The 27,542-nt window shown below is 39.5% G+C and overlaps 1 long non-coding RNA gene across 1 annotated transcript in view; it reads left to right on the forward strand.

Moving 5' to 3' along the window:
- Window positions 1-915: 915 nt before the first annotated feature.
- LOC306799338 overlaps window positions 916-27,542 on the forward strand; it is a 139,989-nt gene continuing 113,362 nt past the window's right edge. Inside the window, exon 1 of the long non-coding RNA XR_013773581.1 lies at window positions 916-979. This is a non-coding gene — a long non-coding RNA (uncharacterized lncRNA). The remainder of the gene's footprint in view (window positions 980-27,542) is intronic.

Here is a 27,542-nt window from a genome sequence, read left to right on the forward strand (position 1 = left end):
ATTAGGAATCTGTAACATAAACCTGTGCTTAAAATGAAAAATTTAATAATCTTGGGTAAGGCTTTCCTTCATTTCAACTGTGCCAGAGAATAACACAACCTTCCACAGCTACTGCTTCTCTCTACACTTTTAATAAGACCTCAGTCAAATCTGATATGCATCTGCCTTGCTCAAGATGCTTATAGACATTCTTAGGAGTGACAAAAAGCCTTGGTAATGATACTGCTGAGTTGAAAGCAGATTGATCAGTTAAGTAAGTGCAAGAAATGCATGTGTGTGTCTGAAATGTTTAAAAGAAAACTAATAGATGAAGATCTGTTCTTAAAATCTGAGTGTCTCTTTCAGGTAGAAAACCAGTATAAGGCACAATTAGTAATTTGCCTTTACTAGATTTTATTTGCCTACCTACTACTTAGCCATTCACAAGCTCAGGTGTGCACAGACATGTGAGGAGTAAGTCCTCAGTCTAGTCTTAATTATATCTTGTTTTGCATTTAAAAGCTTAGAAACAGTATTATGGGCTATTCTGAGATTCTAGCGACTGTATCCTGGAGGAGAGATTACAGCCCTGCTGAAGCCAAAGGGAGTTTTTTGCCATGAACACCTGTATCTCAGCCAGGATACTCAGTTACTGCTCTGGCAATCTCTAACTGCAGAAAAGATAGCTGGTAGCTAAAATGGAGTAGTAAGTGACAAAACTCACAATTTCAGCTGTTTCTCAACTATGTCATTGCCACTCTGAATATCATTCTAAGAGACACTGCATTACCAAAGTCATTAACAAGTGTTGGGGGTTGAGTGTTTTTCTATTACTGTGTCAATTTAAAGAATTTTTTCCATTATCATGTCAATGGAGCTGGCCGGGTCACACCCAGGGTATCTGATGAGTCCAGACAAAAGGGGTCGGTGGCAGCGGCTCCCGGAGGGACTCGTGTTTCCAGCGAGCTCAGAGGAGGATGCCCCGTCTGCAGCCCCTGCTGTGGAACACGGGAGAGCCAGACCCTCTGTGATCACCTGCCCTGCATCTGCCCCGTTCCAGCCTCCTCCCTCTGCGGACACTGCTGATCACCCGGACACAAACGGTGAGCGAGGAGCCGCCGCTCCAGCCCGTTCCCACCCGAGACCGTCATGGCCGCTGCCGCCCCTCCCGCCTGCGCTCCCGCCTGCTTTCTGCAGCACCGGGTTTTGCCTGTCTGGAGCACTGGAACCAAGTGCAGAGAGTGTGCCTACAGCTAAAGAAAGGACTGCAACCAAGTTAACTGTTCTGTTTTGTTGGTAATTCTGACAACTGCTGTCGTTTCTGCTTGTACGGTTAGATATATTAGTAAAAGAGCTGTTATTCCTATCCCCTTATCTCCAGACCGCAGAGTCCTTGATTCAAACATTTATAATATTTGGAGGAAGTGAAATTCAAGTCTCTATTTCAAAGAAGAACTTCTGCCTTTATCGGCAGACACCTGTCCTTCAAACCAGGACAGATTTTAGCACCCAAACATGGGGCAGAGGACATTGAGTGGAGAGTTAAGACAGGAGTAACAGCTCTCTTAAGTGGCAACATGTTGTCTAGTTTAATCTGGACAAGAAGTCATTTTATTTCCATTATCTCCACATTTTCATCCAGAAATAGAGGAGAAAGTTAATCAGATGTCTTGCTCACCTACATATATTGCGTGTTAATGGTTGCTTTCTTAATTCTACACAAAACACTCTGGAATTATGAACAGCATACTAGACCCACATCAATTGTACACACAGGGAAATACAAACCTAGCCTAAACTTGCGCTGTTTTGACTTGAGGAAGATTAGAGTCACAGTGCAGATCTCTGGGTTAAGTCCTCTATTTGCCTGTTTATACTGTGTTAAGAAAACATTCTTGGCATTTTGGAGCATTCTCCAATGCTAAACCTGCTAGTCAAACTTATGTGAAAAAAAAGCATTTACTCAAGACCAGGATCCAAAAGGAGAAAGTGAGTAGGTTGAAAAAATTGCTATAAGAATTTGCTGTCCTGAGGTTGATGCAGTCTGGTGTCAGCTTGTAGTTTGCAGGGTCTACTCAGCTGAAACTGAAAATTTAAATAGAGGCGTTCACTTTGCATGCACTGATAATTATAACTCTTTAAATATACTTTCACATTTTTTTCATTTTATGTATTTTTTTGGCATACAACTTAAGCCTCATTAACATCCTCTTAACTTTATCATATGACAGGCCCAGTTTAAACTTCCCATCCCTTGGGACAGAGGTGTAAAGTGTCTGTAGCATGAACAATTTTCTGGACATGCACTGTCTGCTCAGTGCATTATGAACCAACAAATTCAAAACTCAAACAAATCATGGTGGAGCTATTCCAAGCACTAGTCACCTCAGATATATTTTTCTCCTTCTCTTGATCATACAGATTGAGACAGTCACAGCCCAAATACAGAGGTGGCATTATCAAAAACATTTCTGAGTATCACGTGAATGACAAATAAAGCCTGATACACAGCAACATAAAAGATAATGCAGTTAACTAACTTAATACACTAACTTAATGCTTGATACACTGGCCCTACCACACCAATACAGGGAGTCAGCCATATGAACACAAAGGAAACATTAAGGTATGAGAGCACAAACATAATTTAAATTAACAGCTTCAAGCGATGACGGAAACTACATACTTCCTTTCACTTTTTGTCTTTGCACATCTACTTTAAGTTCCAAACAAAGTAAATTCATAGTATCTGTGAGACATAGCCACTTATTTGAAGCAAATTGCACCAGTAACTATGGAGAGTGCCATTTATTGAACTTATAGCTGGTCACACTTCAGAACTGCAAGTATTTTTCAATTAAAAGGGTTTGCTTTCTGTGAAAACATACTGCTACGGAAAAACACTGCAACTGGAAAAACACCAGTTTGTAAGAGGAACAAAATTCTCATCCCCAGATCCAGCTGGTCCCTGTGGAACACAGAGCTTTTGCACCTTATGCCCACATCCTCCTCTGTGTGGCATCTGGAAAAGCATCTTGCTAATGAAACATATACCTTACATGCTCATACATCTCTTGTCTTCTACACATATTTTATAACCTACACTTCCTTTTTCATAGATTTAAAATACTGCCTGGGGAATGAAGCTGCAACTGAGCTGTAGCCAAACAAAAGTTAGTCTCTTTTTTTTATTAGGAAGGGATATGACTATAGAAGTATGAAACTGCTATCATCACAAGGAGGTAGATTTGAGTCTGACACTGCCAGGGCTCTCTTCCCAGTAGGAATTTGAATGAGGAATATGTATTAAATTAAAAACTCACCTAGGAATTTACTAGAGTGTACTGAGTGGCTGTGGCAGTGTAAGCACAGAAGTTAGCCACTGTGGAGAAAGCCAAGATGTACTTTTAGTATCATCTACAATAATAACTGCACTATATGTGCACATTTACAACCTACATAATTAATTGCCACAATAAGTGATGTTATCTACACTGTAGAACAAATCTTCTATCTAGATGCCAGCTGATTCCTGCCCAGATAATACCCAGACTCCAGTCTAAGATGAGACCTGTCTCTCTTTCATATCTAGTTGGAAACTGAGCATACAGGTTGGTGCAAATCCAACACATGCCAGCCTGGCTCCTGAACTCCCTTGTTTCAGAAACCAGAAGATCACCTTTTGATGAACCCTGTAGAGCCAGAATCCGATACTCTTACTCTTTGCCTGTTTACTTGCAAGGGATTCAGGTTGTACTCCCATTACAAGTCTTTTACTCTGTGTAGTAAAACCTGTCTCAAGAGATTGTGCTGGTATCCCATGTGCTGAAACAGCTGCAGGGGAGCTGGTTTTGCATGGCATGATTTCATCAACATTCAAGATAACAACATTAGAAATAGAAATAGATGTAAATAGTAAAAAAATTTTACCTTTAGGTTTTTTACTGCAGTCTCTCATACGAAACTGGCTAAACAGTTTTTGCTTTTCCAGATTTCCCAGTAGAAACCCATCAGGAGCCAGTAGTAAGCAAAGATGTTGTTGTTCAGCTGATCTGTATTGTCTTGTAATAGATAAGGCTGGGAATCCACAAATTCCGAAGAGTCACCAGGTATTGCCTCTCAAAAAAAAAAAAAAAAAAAAGCCAACCAATTCTGCCTTTCACAGATACTTGTCTACAGATTTTGTGGACTTAGTTCCCAGCACTACATTGATCTTGCTGATTGCCATTAAAAATTTGACTGTCTCTGCCACCTTTCATGGATTGCAGACTCTCCTGCTACATATTTGTAGAGTGTTTTGGCTCACTGTATCAGTAAGCAGAAATATTCCATATTCCATCTGAAGTTTTCTAGCTTTGCTGCCTTTCCAGCCTTGGGATACCACACACATTTACCAGTGCAACCATGCAACAGGAGGTTGTTTGGTAGCACATTCCCAAGGAGCTAGGAACCACAAAGATGAAAATCATTACAAGCTCTGAACCACCTAGACACCCAGGATTTGAATCACAAGTCAAGTGAATACAAAACTTCTGGGATTGCTTTTGCTCTCAATCTGTCAGTCTTTTAAAATTATATTTTTTAACTGTTCAGAGCAGAATACTCAGGGGAAGCTGAATTCTAATTCATTACTGAGGCATCCAGCATTCCACTGACAGTGATTCAGGCAGGCATGCCTAAATACTTAGAAGATCCTTGGAAGACAAAAAAGGAGAAGACATTTTCCTAACTGATTTTTTTCACACTCCTATTATGCTTAGTGGAACAGATAAAAATATAACAGTCACTGGGGTTGGACTTGCTGCTGCAGAAAAATGCTGTAAGTTTTTTGGGATAGCCAGATACTGGACTGGCCATTTGTAAATTGTTATTAGTGCTCACATCACCATACAAAGACCACTACAGGCTGTAAATTGAAGGACTCTGACTAATGGGATTTTTAACAGTCCTGGATGTACTCATCCCCCACAAAGATATCTGTTGGGAAATCAGGGTGGGTGTAAATGGGAGTCCACAGATAATTTAGACCCACTGTGATGAATGAAGTCATGCAGCTAAGGAGTTATTTCCACTTTTATTGAAGGACAAATCTTGTGGTAAAGAAAAAATGCTAGCCTCTTTTCATTCATCTTCTGGATGGGGAATGTTTCAAATTATGTTTTTAGGACTTTCCCTCTATTGTTTTATTTCTGTTCCATGCAATCTGAGATTCTTCTATAACAGCACCAAGGATTAGTGGAAAATAGCCCATATCTTTAGACTTTCAGGAAAAAATAAGAGCTAACAAAAGTGTAGTTACCACTGAGAAAGCATTAAGGATGTCTTTCACCTTCCCCATTTGCATGCAGCACTTACCAATGTCACAATATTCTGAACATGTAAGTCTTTGCTGCATGTGGTTCCTCTTGAATAGCTACCCTTTGTATATTTCAGGCAGCTGGTATAACATAAATCTATGGAGTTCAAGATATTGCTCATTTAGATTTCCTTATTTAGCAGATGATCCTCACGCCTCTGTCATTTCTCCTGGCACATCTTAAAGTGCTAATAACCCTCAGTGGCTTAGTTTAACACAAAGTCTATACCTGACTAACATCTATCCCCTATATCTGTAATTCCCTAGCTTCAAGCTTCTAATCTGAGCTATGAAGAAGCTTTCTAGACTCAAATTCTGCTGGGCCTTTTTGGCAGAACAAAGAAGTGAATATTATATTTCAGTATCATATTCAGTGAATGCTTATAGGCATAGCTAGTTCCTTCAAAAGCACTGGCAGATGCAAATCTTCTGTGACACTTCACAACGTTTCTCCCCAAATTACTTTAATTCTGAATTTACAGCTACAGGCACAAAGATGGGAATGTTTTGTGATGATTTCTTCAGTCCTCTGTTAATTAGCATGTGGAAAGACTGGCATCCCTGGAGCATGGATGGCTGGTCTGGAAGGCAATCAGATTTTCTAAACAAATCCAGCTGCATATGGGCCAGATTAATTTTTCTCTGAGTTCAAATGCGGAAAAACTACATGAGTCATGGAGTTGCTGTATTTACAGATAGTCCCAAATGTGGAAATCCATAGTGCTTCCAGTAGCATGGCTATAGAACATAAGCTCATTCAGGGGTGACTGCATCTTAATGACTTTGAAAGGCATTAATGTCTATGAGCAGTATTATTGACAGGCATTCAGCCATCAATTTTGTGAAATTATTGCCAAGCAAGAGCAGAGTGCAAATAGTACAGAATCACTTTTCTAGACAAAGACAAGTAATAACAACAGTGCACAAGGAAGGGACCTAACACCATCCATGCCCCAATGTTAGAAATTTTTATTTCTAGTAAAGATATAGGAAAAATGTAATATGGCAAATCTTTCTCCCCATTAATATAAGTATCCAAAAATAAAGAAAATATCCCTGCAGAACAGTTATCTAATAGGGAACTTTTTGCTGGAAAATGTGTCTGTAGATCCATGCTTTTGTAGGTGATGGAGATTGACTTAAACTTGTCTATGATCCACTTAAGCTTCCTGTAGCAGTTGTTCATATCCCTACTACTGCCATCCCATCAGCCTTAGCACTTGGAAACCTAATTGGCTCACAGATGGGAGAGTAATATTGCTCAGAGAAACAGTAACTTGCATCTTACTATGTGCCTCATTGCCCTCAGAGGTGACTGCTTCCAGTGCACAATCAACACCGAATTCCAGGGACAATCACACACTCCATGTTCCCCACATTGAAGGCCAGGAACAAGCCAAAATTCATATGTTCGAAACTATGTGCATATAATTACATGTACAAACTGCAAGGCAATCATTGGAATTTGGAGATCCTCAACACAGCACCTTCTTATGCATTCTGGAATGAGCTTTACAAGGCAAGGGTGAAGCCACAGGACTCTGATATGTAATGTTGATTGTTCCCTTGTCCAAACCTGAGTTGGAATCTCAGTCCACCACCAGATCTGAGACCTGCAGTGCCAGACTTTGTCCCAAGCCAACTCAGCCTCCTGATGGTAGAGCTGGACCTAGAGAGAGCCTTAGACTCTGAACATATCCCTCTCAGCTGCCCACTGAGTTCCCTTCCCAGGCAAGCACTGGAAGTGGTTTGTTGCAGGAGGTGGGCAGAGACTTGTAGAGCTGTGGGGTGCCCATTTTTTCCACATTGAAATGTAAATTTTACAGTGATGATACAACTGCACTATGAATTATACCAGTACCTAAATCCTACTCCAATGACTTTAGCAACAATTAACAAAAATCCTAAAATAGTGTAACAGTCCACCCAGGATTTTGAACTTTTCCACAATAAATGTGCTATGTGCAGAATTCAATCACTTCTTCCACTTGTTAAAAAAAAAAAAAAAGACAAATTTAGAAAATAATCACTAACATTATTTCACTAACTTTCTTCTTGTTTTCACTAGTTCTTCAAATTCTTGAGTTCAGCAGAGCTGGGACTGATTTGCATAATGTAAGTGAAAAAGGATCAGAGTCTGTGTCTCTAGATGCAATCCAGCCACAGAACTGGGTAATTGCCTGAAATTTCTATGGCAACAAGGAAAAAACTGTTCAGCCTACATCTGGTTATTTTCTTAATTTTTTTTTTCTGAGTATATGAGGGAGTATTATGTCAGAGGCAGAGAGAGAGAATATTTAACACATAATCAATTAAATTTCACCTTTGATCCAGTCAGTTGTTTAGAAATATTATCTTGGCATTAGTGAATTATTTTCTCATGGGCTGACAAGGTGCCTGTTTATTTTCTGTAAGGAATTATTAAATTAGACATCCCTTTTCTTCCTATGAATGAATGATGAAAAAAGTATTTGGTATTGGTTGGCCTACTTAGCAATGCTTCTGGATCTCTGTGCATTACCTCTTTGTGAAACTGTAGCTCTAGAGAGCATCATCCCAATTCCTGACCTAGCAACATTTTTCTGTCATGCACAAAACACGTTTTGCTTGGCCTCACTATGACTACTTAAGGAAGAAGCAGGAGGAGGGAGCATAGAGATTCACAACCTTTAACAGCTCTCATGTGAGGAGAAATGCACTCTGTGCTCTCCCTACTGCAGGGGCACCAGTGCTGTGTCATCTTGTCTCCCCTTAGCATCTCAGTAAAGTTCAGGAAATTCCACCTCGTGTAGCAGATAAACTATCAAACCAGATATCAGTCCTTAACATGCACTCAGGAACCAGCAAACAAATTCCTCAAATTGCTGCCAGTTTTCCCTTCTGAGAAGACACAGGCCTGTAGCATGGTCAGATCTATGCCTTAGTCAAAAAGCTCAGTTAGAAGCTGAGGAGATGCTTACCAAGACCACTGAATGGGTCACACAGTTCAAATGAATTCTGTGAGGTTTGTAACAGGCTCGCAGTATTGGTTAGGGCTCTAACACAATATGGATTTAAGGGCTGATAGATGCCAACTTGAGCTTCTCTGTGCCTCAAGATCCAACCTAAACCTAAGCATATGCTGAATTTGTATACACCATACAGACCTGCATTTTCTTTTTGAACAAATAGCAAGTTTCATGGTATAGGGAACTGAAATTAATTTTTTTTCTGTGTAGACAGAGAACCGGTTTGATAATACCCAGATCTTTTCACAGTGCACCCAATGAAACTATTCCTTAAAATGTGGAAGACTGTCTTGTGATAAGATGCAATCAATAAATACAGCTAGATTTGGCTGAATTTGGCAATATTGTGTTTCAAAAGTGCATACTGGTAAAAGCAAAGTGACTAGGTTACATATGGATGCTTATAAAACCATTTGTATGCACAAAGAGAATAGTTTATGCAAAACAAGAGATTGAACATTTTGTGGCATTATCACTTGCATGTTGTTTTGCTGGACAGTATCATCTAGACTGTGCAGGATCAGGATAATTTGGAGACACAGTCTAGAACTCATAAACTGTCAGACCCAGAAACATGTGTAAAAATTCATCATTTTGTTGCCATTCAATCAGCAGTGACATAAAATGCTCTAATCACCCTAGAATAGCATTGCAATGTAATACAATCAAGGACTCAGCACTATTAGCATCTATACTTCTGTATATGGTTTTAGGCATCCTAATTATGTAATGTAAATTACCTCAGTGCAAACTTGTAGTGCTTTACAGAAGATTTTCAATAAATTCTGATAATGCTGCTGAGAATATTGATAGCTTGATATTTAAATGGAGCAAACAACTCCTATCCCTAGTTCTTATCCTAATAGCAATGCAGCAACATCTGTTTTTCCAATCATATATTACTGCCTGATAAACAAGCTTTGTTTCTGTTAGCCTAGAATGTCTACTGCTATTCACCCATTTCTGGGATCAAGACTTCTCCAAATTCTAAATTAGATGTGCACCAGCAATGCCCTGGAGTGGAGGGAACTGTGAGATGATTAAAGTGAATAAAGTGAACAAGTCAACATGTATTTCATTTTAAATAATATTCAGGCAGCAGGGTCTGACAAACTAAGCTGAATATATGCCTGAGAGTCAAAAATTCCCATTTTTTAATTGCAGTCTTCTTTTACAATTTCCTTTACCTCTCTTGCCCTGCTTTTCAGTTTCTCCGTGGTTTTTTTTGGTTTTTGGGGTTTTTTTGTAAATTATTTCAAATGATATAACAACAATTTAACACAGCACCATTACTTTTCTGGAAGTTGTGTAAAGTATTGCTGCATAGGCACATTTTTGGTGCATTTTTGGTGCTGCTTCCTTCATTTGTATCTTTCCTCAGTGTACCTCTACACAGTAGTAAAATCTGCTTTCACTGAGACAGTGCTCTGCCTCATGGTAGCACCTGGACTATGCCAGGACAACTGCTGTCAAGCATCAGGTTGTCCTTGTGTGTGGCACCATGTAGCCCCCTACTGAGGCCATGTGGTGGGGAGATAAATAAACCATGGTACAGGAAGGACAGCTATGAGGTTACAACTTTCTCAGCCATCACCAGCTGCTGGAATTGTAAAGCACTAGTGGGAAAGCAATTGTTTTGGTGCTGGCTGGTGAGGAAGGAGGCAACTTGATGTTATTCTGATTTTTCCTGATTCACACCATCAAATAGAGAAAGCAGAGGTCTGCTCTAAAATTCACAAATGCTCATCCTGCAGAGTCTTAAACAATGCTGAGGGAAAGCAGGCTGCTTACTGGGTGCTGCTCTTTTCCTTATGTATAGTACAAAAAAGATTAGATTTAAGCAGACTCAAATTGCAGTCTGTAATTCAGATCCTTGGTTAACCGTCAGCCTTCACAAAGAGAACACATTGAATGTGAAGCTATAACAAATACTAATACTTGGACAAGTCAAGATTTGTTGCTGAATGTATAGGATACATGGAAGTGCTACACACTAGCCCTACATTTTCTTGATTCATTACAGGACAAATATCAGGTAAGAGTTTCAAAATCATTCACTGAAACAGAGCTGCTTTGGTCTTACCTCAGCACCTATTTGAGCAATTTCATTTGCAAAATTGTCAAGTGTTCAGTACCCCTGACTGATTCCATGAAATAGGAAAGATGGATGCTCAGTTGCTCTGAAAGAATCATAACATTTAAAAGTGATTAGACAGAATGTGAGTTTACACAACCAATTTGCCATGGCACAAAAGCAAACATTTTTAAAGCACTACCATTTCAACTGGTTATTGTTACTCCACAAGAAATCTAACAGTATGATCCTTAAATGCAAAGTAATGTGCATTTCCTCATCCATAAGATGATTAGCACAGTTGGTTAGAGCATGGTGCTTTTAACATCAAGGCTGTGTGTCCAATCACTCTGTGGGTCATTCATTTAAGAGCTGGACTTGATGATCCTTGTGGGTTCCTTTCAACTCAGATGATTCAGTGATTCTGCAATGTAGAAAGGTCTCTGAAGAATATCATTACTGTGCTGCACCTTGGATGCCTTTCTGAGCACCTGAGTGTAACAGAAGTCTGTGCATAAGAGGTACTGATTGCCAGGCTTTGACAAGCCTTCTCACATTATTTCAGTTAACAGAAGAAATGTACAGATTTATTAAAATAAATGGAAGTGTGATAGAGATCTCATCTCATCACATTCTTGTTCAGCAGCTGAACAAATCCCATGCAAGTAAATTCTGCATAGTCCACATTGCTTGCACAAGTCTGTCTCTGCTGAAAACATACCAGCTGTTTCACTAATGCAGTTACTTGGAATTTACTTACATTTCATATTGCTTCTGGACCAACAGCCCTGGACCAAGAAGTTCTATGGCTCCTCTCTGAGAGTTTGATACAACAAAAGACTGAGCATGCTGAGGCTGAGCCCTGCAAAGTGCTTGACATAAAGTATTGTGTTTTATTTAGCATGACAGAGGAGCAAGCCGCACCCACAATCATCTTCTGTAGCTCTTACCAATTGTACAAGAGAGCAGTTTCCACTAAAACCAGTGCTAGTTCCATTTCATTTTCAGGCTCACCCTTTTGAGATGCACCCTTTGGCCCACTAAGAGAGATGCGGGCAGTTCAGAGAAAACTGTCATGTCTTCTCAGGGAAGGGGAAAAGGACAACTATTCAATTGAGAAGTGCTTTTATAATTAATTTAGGATATTTTCCCCCCCCCAACTTTCCTCTTCTCCCCAATAGTAGTTAGTTGCTATTTTCACCACCACCTAATTACTTAGTACTGGTTTGTGGGAGGATTCAGCTTCACATGACATCCCACACAAGTTGTCATTTTGTCAAGAATTCCTTCATTAACAAGCTGTCAATACCCTGCCAACAGCCACCATTTGGTTTGTTAAGGGACTGGGGATTCTGAAGTGAAGAGTTGGCTCTGTACCCTTTCCTTTCTCTAAAAAAAAAAAAAAAAAAAAATAAAGCAAGAGGCAGATGTCTGCCAGTCTGTTCTTTTGTGACACATTGCAGCCTTTTACCTTCTTTTTTTCTTTCTTTTTTTTTTTTTTTTTTTTTTTTTGTTTTGTTTTGTTTTGTTTTTCTTACTGAAAGAGCAAGGCAGAAAAGGAGGGAGAGGAAAATCACACAGACTGCGTAGGTTGTAGCTCAAGCTCCTGTCTCTTTTTCAGGCTGCTTCCTTGGGAAGTTGTCTGGGTGCTTTTTGCCCCACACTACCTCCCAGTCCCACATGGCCCCCAACATGCCCCAAATTCAGCATGTGAAGGAAAGCTCTAAAGGAACACATGCACCATTTTACCTGCAGCCTTGAAAACAATCATCCTAATGAAATATGGAGATAGCCTGCCCGTCACATAGGTGCTTCTGGAGGAGTTCAGCCTTTCCAGCTAATTAACTGGATTAACACAGATGCTGACAGTCTTTGCCAGGTCCTCCTATCACTACTCTTTTGAGACACTGATGATTAAGAATGGCTTTGTGCATCCTCCCCTTTGAAAGCCCTACCATATTTGCTCAGTCATCTTTTTTTTCCTCCTATTAGCTCCCAGGACCAAATCTCAGCTTGATTTTGCTGATTAGGTTTTGATTGCACTGTGCCTACCAGGTAGAGATTCAAGGTTAGCACAGATGCTGAGAGAATTGGGACATTTGTCCATTGTCTTTAGCATTTCTGAGAATCTGCTGTTGCAACCAAGTTTCAGCTATGTCAAACAGGAATTTAGATGGGTTGGCACAGATGACTGCAAATTAAAAGGCAGACAGTGGGACAGGGAGCAAAGAATGATAGAAGTCTCTGTGGTATCCAGAAACTACAAAAATAAAGGATTGTTCAGAATGACAGGGGATGAAGTAAGTGAAGTGCTGTCTCTGGAGGTCTCTGTAACAGGTTTTTGGTCCTTACAGGCCAATGGGGCTGTCATTACATTCAGAAGACACTCAAAGGAATTTAGAGTAATCAAAGACATTTTTTTCCTCCTTTTGTTTCTGTCTAACAATTATGCCTTAGATGTGTGGTAGACCCTCCTGCAAAATCATGTGTGCAACAGTCATATCTGTACATAGAACACTGATACTTATTTGCCAACAGTCTTATGCACATTCAGCTACCTATAAATACGGGTTTAAAATGCACCCAGATAAACATTTAAGCTTATGTAAAAAAATTCAGTTCCAGCCTTTATTTTGAGGAAGTTCAAGGGTGTTTATGTCCCTATTATTCTCAGAAACAGGGAATTATAGCAAGGATCAATCACAATTATACCAGTTACACAATCACAATTATACAAAAAGGATCTCTGAAAGTTGTGTTGGCTTTACTTATAGATACCTTTTCAACAAAAGTGCCTGGATCATGAAGGAGGCTTTATAATATTCAAGTGAAGTGTAAACACAGCTATCTGGATAGGAAAAGCTCTCTCATTTTCAGCTGCAAATAGATCCTAAACATAATTTCCATAGAGTCCACACAAATGGAGTCAGGGAACAAGTAGAAATTAAGAGAAACAAGTTGGATGCAGTTTGTGCCAGTCATCCTCTCTGATTATACTCTTTTATACTCTCCTCCCATCTTATTTTCTTTCTTTTCTTTGTTACTTATTTAAAGGGGGGGGGGGGAGGTGGTTCTGTCAGTTCATACAAGAGAGTGTAAAAGTGGGATAAACAGAACCAGCTGGGAGATGCTTTGATAGCCAGACTGTGTGCACCTTGAAAAACACGTGTGTATAGAGACAGACAGACAGACAGATAAATAGATAGATATAGATATGCACACCTTCACCTTTGCAGACTTTTTAAGCTCTTTGGGCTCCTTCAAGGTGTCACCTTCACTGGATTAGCTCAAAGCTAAGCACTGGTGATCCCACTGCCCTCCCTGGTGACAGCAGCTATCCAGATTCAGCCAAAGGCCTCTACATGGGTGTTATCCCAGAGGACAATACTATGTACACAGGGCACATCTGACAGGGGTCTCTCTGTATCTGTGAAAAACTGCAAGAAGAATTTGCTCTGTATTTTAACTTATCAAAACCAAAGTTCTCCATTTTCACTGGGGGTTTCTTCTGTTCTTGTTCCCACATTAGAGAAATTAGACACAGGATCATCCCATGTCATAACCAAGGGATTTTGCCCTTGTGCCTCACAAGGGTTAAGGTCTTTCTAAAATTTGGTTAGCAATTCTGAAATAAAAACTTTAAATAATAAGTTGTAGTCAGGGCAAGCAGAGGAAAGCAGAGGCTTGCATTTCAGACAGCTTCAGAAGATTGCAAATGAGAAAGAATCCTCCTCAGCTGATAACCAATTACCTGCCTCTACGCTTCAAGGAGAGTATAAATGATTTCAAATAATGTTTAGAACAGAGCCAAGCTATATATTTACAGGGCCCCAAATGTTGTTAGAAGAATTTCAGCAGAAGATACATCCACACAGACAGTGGGAAAACTAAAGCAATGGCAAGCAGGGTATGACCCAGAATCCGGCCTGCAGAATGATTCTTTATCTACAGCAATTTTCATGAGTCAAATGTAGAAAATAAAACTTAAGACAGGTTAAAAAAAGAGGAGTACTGATCAGCTTCAAAATGCTGTGCTCTGTTACAGACAGAATCACCTACATTTTTAAAGTGGTACCTGACAACCTGGCCTATGGTTCCCATATACCTTAATGGGACTCAGACAGGCAAATCCCTTATGCAGCCTTTCAACAACGTTTAAAAACATGCCAGGCTCCACACCCATCATTGTTATTTGCTGCAGAGCATTAAAAGATCAGCTGGATCTTAAATGTTCCCATTATAAATATGTTACCTTGAACAACTGAGAGAAGAGGGACTGAGACAAAGAAGTTACTAGCAGGACCAAGACCCTGGCAGACCCCAATGCTGCTGCACAGAAAGTATTATCATCAAGCACTGTTATTTAAGCATGGGCAGGGCTGGAGATAAAGTAAAATATCTGTTCTTATCTTTCAAAGCACTAGTATGAATGAGTTGATCCTTCTGATATTAAATATATAACATTAATCCTTCTCCTTTTCAACCATAAAAATACAATAGAATAAAAATACCATGCAATTAAATTAAATTCAATTAAGATATTTGCCATTACATCCTAGATTATTTCAAAGCCTCAAATATAGTGATTTTCATATGGGATTCATGGAGCTCATTATTTGTGCCTTAAAATAGCTATGCTTCTTAAATATCTGTGTGGACACTGAATAACATGTTAAAAATCTTTACAGCATCTCAAAAACATGTATTTGTACTGCATTGAGCATCCAGTGCCCTGGAATATCTCTGGATTTTGGTGAAGAATAAATCCCCCAAAATTAGCATAGGCTCTTGAACTGTTGGCTTCTTCTTGCAAGTATTCTGTTTGTGAAAGCTCTTATTTTCTGACTAGGATGAATCACATTTTCAAAACTAGACAAGAGGAAACTCTTCTACTAAGGAAAATCTGCCCCTGTGAACTTTAATAAAGCAATGCCAATTTATGTTGATTCTAATTGTAGGCTCAGGGGTCTTTTTCATTCATGCCTCTATTTTTACAGTGTCTGTCTAAATGGCAATAAAACAAAATCCTCATAACAAACTTAATGCAGGACAAAAAAGCTGAATTGTTCTTCAAATTTAAGCATTTGGCGCATTTAAAATAATTTTTAAAAATTATAGATATGAAAGGTTTCAAGAGTTAGCCTAGTTTCTGAGGAGAGCAGTTAAACAATGACTCTGATGAGATTTGAAGGCTACATAATTAGGTTTTCCATACATGAGCCTGGAGTTAATTTTTATGCACCCTAATGCTTCTGTAGAGTGCTTCACTTTTTATTGGCTAGCTGTGACACTTTAGCTTTAGCTCTTTTCTTGCTCACACAATAATAAGATGCACTGTATCTATGAAATAAGAAGCTGTCCTGGCACTGGCTCTGAAGCAGATTTGCTTTCACAGTCTCAGTTGTATTGGTCTCCAGAACCAACCCACACACAGTTTTGGAGTAGGAATCAAAATACACAAGAACTAAAATGCTTTAAGAGTCTCAGAGAAGTATTTACAGGGCCACCTTCAGACAAGGGAAATGAGTCTTCCTCTGTTCCCTCTGGAGGACAAACACAGACTTCTTTGGGAGCAGCTCATGTCAGCTAAAATTCAGTGCCTTCCTCAGCTTAAATTTTTGAGATGTTTCAGTGTCAGCACTATCAAGACTAAGCATCTTAGGGACAATTCTAGGTGCTTTTATCTTCCAAAATTATAAATAAATACCTTAGAAGACTGCCAAATGTCTCTGACCAGTTTGGTGTCTCCCTGCCATTGATCTCAATGCTTTCAGTCTTCTCTTTGTAGATGTGCCAGACTTTATTTTCAGTCTTGTTCAGACCAGAACAATTACAGTATGATTTGGAAGAGCAAATTACTTAGATTCAGGCCAGATATAATGTTTCTACATTTGAAACAATTTAAAGTACAAGCTTAATTTTGTTTTGACTTCAAGGTTAAGGTAACAGCTTTGCACTTCTAAAACAATTTTACTAATGACAAACCTCTGTCTTTGGTTACATAAATACTTTCAAATACTGCTCCTCATCCCAAAAAGTATTAACTGCAAAAGAGAAAGTGGACAATACTTAGACTTCAGTGTGTGGAAAGCATTCTCCAGGAAGGGAATCCAGACAAAAGGGAAATATTCTGCTTATTTTCAATACAGATGTTTGATTAATTTCTTAGGGCTTTCATACTGGTACTTCAGCTAGCATTTATTTTACTAGCCTTAGGAAATCCAAATGATAAAAATTCAGTACTCAAGTGTTGCTTCAACAGCTAAACTGAGGGGACAAGACCTTCCACATAATTTTTCCTTAGAACAAACCAAACAAAAGGAGAATTCACAGGTATCATTCTTATCTCTCTTCTTCCCTTTATTTATATATTGTGCAAAATATATGGACCTATATATATATTTATGGTGTATATATATACCTATGTGTGTGTGTGTATATATATATATATATATATATATATACACACCTATATATATGGACCTAGCCATCCTAGGTCCTAGCACTGGGATAAGTCTTTCTCATTGCAATTCAGTTATAATGATTTGTTTGCCTACTTTGCCTACTCCCTCAAGCCCTGGTGTGCAGTTGAGCTGCTCAGCAGTGAAGGCTGCTCAACCACCTGCAGGCTCCTCTCTTGAGTCAACATTGGTGTGACCACAGAATGATGTGACATTTGACATATGGCAGAGTAAGATCACAGTACTTTTGTACTAGATCTAGAGGTACAAATCAACATGTGGCAGGACTTTTACAAGCCTGCTGACATATAAAACCCATTGATACTTCAGTATTCAGGGTGATTTTAAATCCCAGGTGACTTCCATCTACATAGGCACCTACGTCTTGTTGTGATGTAAGCCTTATTTTGAAACAAAAACTTCAGAGAGGAATAGGATTTAACCACAATTTATTTTGTCTAACTGGGTGTTGACATAAATACAAACATACACACACACACACATCCCTGGGCATCCAGAGGTCTGCAAGACAACAGGTATCATTTTCAGTAGTCCCTAAGGCTACAAACATATTAGGAGAAGGAGAGTGCAGATTACATGGTGGCAGCTACCCACACACACACAGAGACTGTGCTGACAGGCTGAAAGAAGAGACAACATGGCACACAGAAGAGCAGAAATTTGAAGCATGAAAAATTCAGTCCAGGTTCAGTTATAGGAAAGGTGACTGATTTCAGTGCAGGCCCAGTGCACTGGCAGAGGCTGCATCACTGATTTGCCACTTAAAGCCTAGGTATCTTGGTCTATCAAAGAAATAAACAGTATGTGTGATTTACATCCTTTGGACTCCTGAAGAGGTAAAAAGACTACCCAAACAGAAACTTTTACATTTCCATGCTTTGCACTGGAAACTAATCATGACTGTGGGACTGTAAATTGTGCTGAATTTAGCTGCTACATGCTGAGCCAAAGTCTGTCCTCATAAGTCTATAGCTTCACTGGCTTTCATCTCAAGGTTAGTTTTTCAAGATGAAAACCTTTTACCAACACTAGCAAATGGATCCCATTTTATCAGTTGCCAAATTGATAGCATCGTCCTTATGTAACCCAATCTGATTGTCATGGCTATTAACACTTTACCAGCAAAGGCTGCTTTCATTTTACTTTTTAGATGATGTAATGCTACCTGAGAAAATGTGGTTTGCAACTACTGATATATATATATTTATGTGTGTGTGTGTGTGTGAGAGAGAGAGAGAGAGAGAGAGAAAGACACAATCCATGATTCTTAAGCAGAACAGGTTCCTCTCAGCTCCTTGATGTGCTCAAAATACTAGTATGGAGTTTGACTGTCCACTTCTTTCACATTGCACTATTGTATCACACAGATTTGTAGATAGGCAAATATATATGTAGTTAACAAAAATATAAGCCGATAACAGACAACACAGGATTTTTGCAATCACACTGATTAGAATATTTTCTATTTACCCTTCGTGTTTGCAAATGACTACCAGCAGTTGAGATCAAGATATTTATTTTGATGATTGATATCAATGAAAAATAAATTAAATTTTAATCCTCTATTAAAAAACTGTTGATCATTGGTAAGTCTGTGAATGCATTCTTTCAAGGCTACTCCCAGGAAAAGAACAATAGCTTACAGCTTCACTACTCCAACTGTTCTGTCATTCCTACAACTAGCAACAGTTGATATTGAAAACTTTCATCTGGAAGATTTTACTGTAAAAAAATGAGATTGTGTCAAGAACAAGATTTGGCTAAGAAATGCTATTTCAGCTGTTTCTTGGAGTTTGTTTTGTTTTGTTTTGTTTTTGAATATGATATCTTAAATAAAATAGAATAAGCCTTTTTGGTTTCAGTGAATATCAAGATTCTCATGACTTTTCATTCTATTTTCTTCTTTTGTAACTATAATCATTTGAATGAACAGAACTGAGTTTTTTTTATCTTCTGAATTATCAGAAAGTAAGCAAGACTGAAAAGCCAGAGTAACAAAAGGAGAAATAAATTTTTAAAACCTAGTCATTAATCTAACTTTCAAAAAGTTGTGTTCCACAACTGGAAAGAGTAAGCATTTTAAAAGGAAAAAGAAGAGATAAAAAAATAAAAAAACTTAAATGCTATTCATATTGTTAGTTTCAGTGACAGAAAAAGGGGGGACAGATGGAATTAATATAAACATTTGTGAATAATAGACTCCAAAGCAACAAATTTCAAAATAAAAGTAAGGAAACATTATATTTTAAAACCTGAATGTGAGATTCTTAATAAGGATATACAAGTACACAATTACAATTTGTTATACATACCTCATAGTCATATTGTTACAGTATTCAGATTTGCAGCACTCCAATAAAATAAAGTATTTCTTGTCTAATATCAGGGGAATCATGATGATGTTTTGTGTGAATTAGTACTGAAGCATATGTCTTAAAATTAGAAAAAGAACGTGTTTTAATTCAGTTTTTAAAAGGACTGATTGTTATTATGTTTCCTCCTTAGTGAATTAGTTATGCCTAGAATTTCTTCCATTTGGCACATCTGTGGAATTCTAATGATAGTTATTTCTTCATAAGCAAGGATAGATAGACTCAAGCTCTTATTTGCCCTGCACTCCCAACTCCTTTTACAAACGGTGACTCACCACTGTAGCTTCAGTGATATTTTACAATCCTAAATTGAGTGAATTATATCTATTTCTATGAATAGTCTCCAGTTCTGATACATCTCTCCATATCAGATGTTATCACCTTGGGTGTGGTGATGTTAGTGATGCAAGGAAGTGATATTACATGATGGAAATAGCTCTTTAATCATTTATGGAAGCCATGCACTTTGACTGCTGAATATGGCTAAATGTAACAGCAGGCTCCTGGAAAACAAGACTTCCTAAACATACTATGGAAAATTCTGTCTCTGACAATCTCCTAAGGACCCCACTGTATTCATAGTGGACAGCCAGTCTCACCTAGGAAACCACAAGCTAAAGTGCTTTGTTTGGGTAAAATCTGGTTAAACAGAGCTATTTTTGTAAAGAGAAGAATGTCTGTGGCAGATTCACAGAAAAAGTGCCTGATGGAGAGTAAGAAGGAAGACCTTGCTGAAAGGTTTGATGTAGGCAGTTTTTCCTCCTTTCCTAGAATGAATGATTTAAAGTAATGAGGATCTAGGCAAAGACTTTTTCTTACCTCACAACTCCATTTTCTTAAACAGAGGTTTGATAACATTTGCTTCAGTTTAGCTAAGAAATCTGTCTATCTGAAAAATCCATTTGCTTCTCCTAAGAAGGAGGTGGGATCAGCCCCAGCTGATGAGGCTGGGACTGAAGCTGGGGTGCAGTAACCAGGACCCAGCCTGATGCTAGGAGGATATACAGGAAGAAACATGAAGCCTGTGGGAACAGGAAAGAAAGGAAGAAAAAACCAACTAAAATTACAGAGTAGGGATCACTCTGCCCTGCAGCTGCATAGGCATGACCACATTTGCCTGGAACAAGGTGTTGGGGGTTGAGTGCTTTTCTGTTACTGTGTCAATTGAAAGAATTTTTCCCATTATCATGCCATGGAGCTGGCCGGGCTACACCCAGGGTCCCTGATGGGTCCAGACAAAGGGGGTGGGTGGGGACGGCCCCCGGAGGGGCCTCTGAGGCTTCCGGGAGGGCACTCACGTTTCCGGCGAGCCGGGAGGAGGACGCCTGGGATCGTTCAGCCACGTGGCCGAGCACAGCAGAGCCAGACCCTCTGCGATCACCTGCCCTGCATCTGCCCTGTTCCAGCCTCCTGCCTCTGCGGACACAGCTGATCCCCCGGACACACACGGTGAGCGAGGAGCCGCCGCCCTCGGTGAGGGTGAGCCCGTTCCCACCCGAGACCGGCGTGGCCGCTGCTGCCCCTCCCCCCTCCCTCCTGCCTTCGTTCCCGTCTGCCCTCTGGCAAATTCGGGCTCTGGACTAAGTACAGAGACAGCGTGCTTGCATCTAAAGGGACTGACACCAAGTTATCTATTTCGTTCTGTTAGCAATTTTAACTGTTATTGTTTTCTGTTTGTATAGTTAGATATATTAGTAAAAGAGCTGTTATTCCCACCCCCCCCTTATCTCTACCTCAGAGTCCTTGATTCAAACAATCGTAATACTTGGGGGAGGGGAGTGGAACCAAAGTCTCTATTCCAAAAAGGGAAACTTCTGCCCCTACTGGCAGACACCTGTCCTTTCAAACCAGGACACAAGGAAAGAAGGTTTTGCTCATCTCTGTTCTAGTCAAACCCAGAACAAAACAAAACAAAACAAAAGAATTCCTTGAGCATCTCCCACAGCTTTTTCCACAGCTGATTTAGCAAGTAGTTCTCAGTTAAAATTCGTTTTGCACTTAGCTAAAACTTGAAATAAATACATACTGGCCTACTCTAAGATTGACGTAAGACATAAATGAGACATTCACTTTAAGAGCCCTGGGAAAATCACTGGCCTTATCCTCTTGTGACCTGCAACACTATGTCTATCTGCTGGCCATTAGTACCGATCTCTTATCACCTCCTTTTTAGCAGGCACTACTTTAGATTTAAGGAAATTAACCATTTCTCCTTGCCTTGAGGTTTTTGTTGTTTTAATGTGTCATATCTTTTCTTCTTTTTTTCCCAAGAAATAGAAACTTTTAGCTTGAAAATCTTTTCTCATGGATTAAATGCAGTTGGTGATGCCAAAAATAATATAACTTTTAGATTGACAATATTTTTCAAAGAGTGAATCAGATTACTGATATCTTCATTTAATAGCCTCTCTTAGCTACTTCTGCTTATGAGAGGACATAATTTGCCTCTTTCTCATTTTATTTTTGGGAAGTTTAACAGTGCAAGAATTCTCCCTTAGGATCACAAAGCAAAGTTGGAAACTAGAGATGCAGAAGGAGTATTTGTTAAAAAGTATATAATTGCAAGTGCCAGTTTTTCTATAAAAAGGAAGCTGAGAAGCATGCTATGAATGTTCATTTGCAAAGTCTCAATCTGTGACTGCGTAGCTGTGAATCTCATTCCGCTATTGTCAAAGCACCGCATTGGTAATTGGCAAGAATGGATGGCTGGCCACATACAAAGTAACAAAAGTTACAAAATCAGCAGCAACTAAATATACTTGCTTCTCCAAAGTGTATAATCTTTCATTCTTTTTCCTCTGGGAGCTGCATGATAGGTGATGAAGGATGAAGTTGGGGAATAAAGGGAAAGTGCAATCCCCATGACTTAAAGCTGGAATCCAAGCCCTCTGTTTGCTTTCCCCTCCTCTCTGCCCTGGAGCTCACTGAAGTGCTGCAAGAGGGGCCAAAATAACAGAGGCATTCAGCGAGCATTCATCAGGCTTACTCATCAGACCCTCCAGGGACCACCAGGTGCCTGGATATATTAAACCACACAGTTGTATCCACAGCCACTTCTCCCCAAGGGAATAGCATTACCAGCTGGGAGAGGGAATGTGAAAGGAAGTTCTTATTAGTATCATGTGTCACGCAGGACATAAAGCGACATGACACATAAAACGATGGAATGCAGGTTGGTATAGCACCAGCTATCTAAGGGGTAGGAATTTCACCTCAGCAGCAACCCAGACTGAAAATGTCTGCTGTAAATTCCTGTAATGTAGGAAAGATGCCATAAAAAGATTGTGCCTCTTTTTCTGCAACAGCTGTGAATAATTTGACATTTAGGCAATAGTGTAATAAAAATAATAAATAATAATTTTACCAGAGCCTGTTGGATCCTCTAATAGGTTCAACACTTGAGCTGCTGGAGTCTCTTGAGCATTTCTGAAATGTTATCACAAAACACAGGTGAAAGAAGATCCCATTGGTAGCTCTAAATGTCCCCTAATGATTCCCTATCCAGATAATTTGCTTAGACTCATCACCTTTACTATCATAAATCAAACCCTGATGTGATTTTAAGACCCTTAGCTACTCACAAAGAAGACATATTGTATTAGATTGTTTTCTGTTGCCTTTTATCCTCCTGTTCCAGGAAGTTTGGTAAATATCAAGGCAAGTTTTGAAATTATAGGGAATTTGAAAGTGCTTGTGTTGGGGATTTTTTTTAGCACAGTTTTGTCCTTTAGTTTGATGGAAAATTTTTACCTTTTGGTGGAGGAGGAGGACCTGATTTTGTGGTGCATGAAAACTGAAACAATTGGGTAGAGGCTTAAGATTTACAAAAATGGTTTCTCTGGGATAAAGGGGAAATTTTAAAATTCAATTTTTGGGTTTTTTGCACAAAATTAATTCTTGTAGACATGAGTTGTGTTACTCCAGCTGGGATTGTGGAACAGTAAATTGAGTGGTAGCACCATGACTGGGTGAAAGTCACCACAAAAAGTTATGTAGAAGTACATCTCAGAATAATCCAACCTAAAATGCGTGCTTCCAAAAAAAGGAGGAAGCAGGAGTGTTCAGAATATAAAATAAGTTTCATTATGCAAGGATATGTGGATATTTCAAACTTTGTTTTATTTTGAACATGCCAAAACCACAACTAGTTTAAGCCATCAGTGAATGAAAATTATATATCCATGCTCTGAAAAAATTACTTTGTCTCAAAGCTGAAATTCTGCACCTTTACTTTAGCCCTTCTAAACTCTGTAATATGACCAAAAAAAGTGTAGTGCAAAACCACTGTTTTCACCTGGTTGGGTTTTTTTTCTAATGGAAAACTAAACTAAACCAAACTAAAACACCCATGCAAATGGTTCAATTTTAACATCAGAACTACATCTCCCAGTGTATTACACTCACTGCCGAGCCCTTGTGACTCACAGTATTGGTATGGCCATATGGAGGGCAACATGGCACGAACAGAAACTTGTTACGCAGGAAAGGGGCCAAGAGGTGTTTTGAAAAGGATTGCAGGAACAGGGAGACATTCAAGGAGCTGTGCAAAAGACTAAGGAAGCACTGATTAAAAGGGCTGTCATTGGGAAAGGATTAGAAATTGAAATGATTGTTGTAGGCAGACTGGGATAGATGCAAAAATTAAGCAACAGATAGAAAAGCTTGGGAAAAGTATTGGATTTAAAGAACAAGGGTGTGGCATGATTCTGACAGGAATATTTGCTACAAATTGAAGTGTCAGGACAAAAACAATTAGTTACTAAGGTGATATTAAAGCTCAAATTTTTTTCAGTGTAGTGAATGTCAGAATATTTTCAAATACTTTAATTTTCAAGTTGTGTGATTCAACAAAGTGGATTCTGTCCAGAAGTGGAATGGGTTAAATCTGTAGTTGAAAGGCAAGAAGTCCAATGGAAAAAAATGGGACATTTGCCTTCATTCGTCTGACCTGGAGGTAAATGAGCCATCTGAATTGAGCACTAAAGGATGAACAGCTTCTCTGAAGAGAATGTGCAAGAGACATCTTCTTTGAGCACTACTTTCCAACATGGAGCTCAGCTTGGCCTGAGGGGTCCTGTGAGGATAGCAGGAGGTGAGGCAGAGATGTGGTGGATAAGTGTGAGTGAGAGACATTGATAAATGTTTTCCAGGTTTGACAAAGTGAGCTTGAACAGATGTGTTATTCTCTGCCCAAAAAGGATGCTGTGGGGCAGAGCCCCTACCCAAGTAATGTGCTCAGCCAATTGACCAAGACGTCAATTTGCTTTAGAAAGACTATTTTGCTTTGAAAAAACTACTTCTGGCTGCCTCTGCTCTCCATGAAGAGCTAAGTGCTCATTTCAGAGCATCTCTAGGCAGCTCTGTAAGGGCAAGCAAGGTGCATGGGGATCCAGGAGCAGGCTTTACACACGGTGCAGCCCCAAAAACCCCCCAAAGCTACTTAGCAAACTCCAGCTGCATCTGAATTAATAAGAACTCATGAGTCCCTGCCTCAAGTGTCTCAAGATACCAGGGACCTGCTTTATGTATGAAATTACTCCTCTGCACAATAAATACAGAGGCATCCTCCATGAGACCAAGCAGGATGGGGATGGATGTAAACCTGCCCTTTACCCCTGAGCACATCTGGGCATGCAGCTGTGGTGTTTAGTGTAGTGCAAGCAGTTTGAAGGGCTCTGAACTAACCCGGCTGAAAATACAGGCTCATATATCCCAATATGGATCAGCCACCCTTTTTCCTCCTCCGCAAAAGTCTGTATAACCACTTAATTACTTCCTTGGCAGCATTGCCAATCCTGACAATGGCTTGGGAGGAAGCCCTGGGAATACCATCTACATCTACCATCTACAGTTCATCACTGTCTCCTTCCCTCATTTCTTCCTGCCAAACAAATGTTCTTTCCTGAAGCCTTTCTATTGTTTTTTGGTTTGATTTTCCAATAATTCTGCCTGCTTTGTTGCTCTGAACTCATCTATTCAAAGACAGAATCCCCAAACTAATTATGGAAAAGGGGACATGGACCTACACCCACAGCAGCACAGTCAAAAAATAGTTCTATCCCAGATCCATAAGCACAGTCTATTTTGAAAAGTCTATTGAAAATTTTGTGAGTTTTACAGGACAATATAAGGTTAGGCAGGCCTTTAGTAGATCATGTTGAGTAGCAGCAAGTAGTTGCTGACAGACAGAAAAGGCTGCATGTCTTCAACACTAATGTGCAGCACTGCAGAACACATCTCTTTTAAACAAGAAATATTGGTAAGAGAAAGTCAAATAGCATTTGGAAAGATCTGGGAAACATATTAGGGGATTTAATTTCAATTCTTTGCTTACTAGAGATGTGCATTTTTCTCTGCTGCCTACCTGCCGTCTGGAGCTCCAGCTGCTCCTCCTGGACTAGCCACTTATTTCATCATAGTCCCACAGTGGTTCTTCACAGTGCGTACCATACAGGATAATCTGGTTGCATTGGTTTGCCTCAGATACCCACCTCCATCAAAACTACTCGCATCTTCCCTTGTAACCAGTATCAAAACATAAGGAGGTCAATTCATTCCCTTAACTCAATTTCTACTTTCTCTTCAGTAAGTGCATGTATGCATGCTGCTAATAATGTTTCTTTAGTCCTCTTCCAGGTCTTGGCCCTTTTTTTTTTCATTTAAAGCAGAAAAAAAACGTTATACTATTGGAGTTGGTTTCATTTCACTTTCAGGAAAGTGAAGTATGCTGTAGCAAATATATGCAGTTGGACTTGTGTGGCTGGAGTTCACCCATTTGTCCTGGGAACTGAAACACTTTTACCATGTGTTAGGTGACAAAACACATTAGTATGTTCCTTATATAGAAACACCATTATACCACTGTGTTTTAAGCACAATTGGATAGGAACATTGTAACATGAACTCTAGAAAGTTGGACTCAGATGAGTGAGCACTAATCGTTCCCGAAGAAAGTACTGAGATTTGGCTTCTGTGTTATGTTCTAGTGGATATGTAGCAGGCAGCGTGTATTTGCTTTGGGAAGTTTGGCATATTTCATTGCAAGTGATTTGATAGAGAAACACATGTATCCTGCATAAACATCAAGGAAATCTGTATTTCATGAAAGCAAACTGCATATGCACATACACAGAGGAAAAAAGGAGGTAAAAAGAGGCAGCACTGCAACTATACTCACAATCAGGCTGCAGGTGAACCCTAAGACAGATAAGTGCTCACTTGAAGTCATCTTCACCCCTAAATTCCATGCCTAGATCCCCTCACCTACTGGGGAAACAAGAGAAATATCTCCTATTTTATAGGGCACTGGAGGTGGGTACCACTTGACAGAAAGATGCCCTGGGCTCCCATACAAAATTCATGCAATGACCGCATTTTTACAGATCAGAGATAGAAGACTTGGAGGTAGACCTTTCTGCTTGCATTGTGATATATTTTTTCTTTTTTCATCTTTGGATTGCCCTTTAAAATAGTAAAGCACTTAATTCCCAGTACTTCCAATTGCAATGAAAACCTAACAGTTTTAGTTTCTTGAACCAAATCCTGCAGGTGGCTCTGGAAGCAGCCTTGTTTAAATTCAGGGTGGCAGAATTTTCAGAATGTGGGGCCGGGCTCTGAGCAGGTAAAGGGATGCTGGAAATTATTTGTGCCAGGAAATTGGCATTTATAAAGCTTGACCTGTCCTGTGTGAAATGATGAGGGTTGTGAAAGCTGAATTGGCCTGCAAGGAACAGCACTAATATCAGTCCGTCATTCCAGCTCTGCAATAACCAGTCGTGAAAGACTTATTACCTTAATAGCTTGTTTATGGGTCAGCCTGGGCCTCCTGTGCCCTGCACACATGGCCTCAGTCTGCAGTCTTGCAAGGAAACATCTCAGTCTGTTCAGCTGGCATTTCTTATCTATAAAAGAGGTTTCTGGAGAAGCTTTAAAAAACACAGCAGCAGGAGAAAGAAGCAGAATTATTTTCAGAGTTGCCTTTCTAGAAATGCCTCTCCTTTCTGCCTGCATTCATGCTTTGACAGCAAAACTGTTCTGGAATCACTGATGTATTCTTGTCTTTTGTGAGGTGTCAGGGAGATCTGGGCATAAAATCCAGGGCACAGCTGTGCATGAAGTAGCACCATTGTCACCTCTCTCCAGCTCTCTGTGCTGCAGCAGATTATTTCTTCGTCATTGCTTTAAGTTAAAGGAGAAACTCTGCAAGTATTTCTCTTGACCTTTGGGTTTAAAATATTTTTTTAGCAGCTATTGCTATATAGGCTTCACTTT

Source organism: Erithacus rubecula, assembly GCF_903797595.1.
Source record: "Erithacus rubecula genome assembly, chromosome: 3".
NCBI classification, from domain to species: domain Eukaryota; kingdom Metazoa; phylum Chordata; class Aves; order Passeriformes; family Muscicapidae; genus Erithacus; species Erithacus rubecula.